Genomic DNA, 1166 nt, shown 5'->3' on the forward strand with positions numbered 1-1166 from the left:
AAAGTTGAAGACCATTACATCCCTACTGATTTCATAGTCCTAGAGACTGGGAAGTGCATGGATGAATCCATCATCCTTGGCAGACCCTTCCTAGCCACAGCAAAGGCTGTGATTGATGTTGATAGAGGAGAATTGATCATTCAAGTGAATGAAGAATCCTTGGTGTTTAAGGCCCAAGGAAATCCCTCTGTCATCATGGAGAGGAAGCATGAAGAGCTTCTCTCAAAACAGAGCCAAACAGAGCCCCCACAGTCAAACTCTAAGTTTGGTGTTGGGAGGCCACAACCAAAATCTAAGTTTGGTGTTGAACCCCCACATTCAAACTCTAAGTTTGGTGTTGGGAGGTTCCAACATAGCTCTGAACATTTCTGAGGCTCCATGAAAGTCCTCTGTCAAGCTACTGACATTAAAGAAGCGCTTGTTGGGAGGCAACCCAATGTTATATTTTATCTATTTCCTTTGTCATTTTTTTTGTAGGTTGATGATCATGAGAAGTCACAAAATCAATGAAAAAAGTAAAAACAGAATGAAAAACAGGAAGAAAAACAGCACACACAGGAGGAAGATGCTGCTGGCGTTTAAACGCCAGTAAGCCTAGCAGTTAGGCGTTTAACGCCCAGTCTGGCACCATTCTGGGCGTTTAACGCCAGAAAGGGGCACCAGACTGGCGTTAAACGCCAGAAAGGGGCAAGAAGCTGGCGTTAAACGCCAGAAATGGGCACCAGCCCGGCGTTTAACGCCAGAAAAGGCTAAAAACATGTTTTTGCTTGCCATTTGGTGCAGGGATGACTTTTCCTTGACACCTCAGGATTTGTGGACCCCACAGGATCCCCACCTACCCTACCACTCTCTCTCTTCTTCACCCATTCACCAATTACCTCAACACATCTTCTCTAAAAACCCCTCACCTATCAAATCCCATCTTTCTCTTCACCACTCACATACATCTTTCATAAAACCCCACCTACCTCACCATTCAAATTCAAACCACTTTCCCACCCAAACCCACCCCCAAATGGCCGAACACTCCCATCCCCCTCTCCTATATAAACCCTCCTTCACTCCTTCATTTTCACACATCCTAAACACCATTTCTCTCCCCTTTGGCCGAACACAAAGCCATTCCCTTCTTCCTCTTTTCTTCTTCTTCTACTCTCTTCTTTCTT

The sequence above is a fragment of the Arachis duranensis genome, chromosome 5, assembly GCF_000817695.3.
Source record: "Arachis duranensis cultivar V14167 chromosome 5, aradu.V14167.gnm2.J7QH, whole genome shotgun sequence".
NCBI lineage: Eukaryota > Viridiplantae > Streptophyta > Magnoliopsida > Fabales > Fabaceae > Arachis > Arachis duranensis.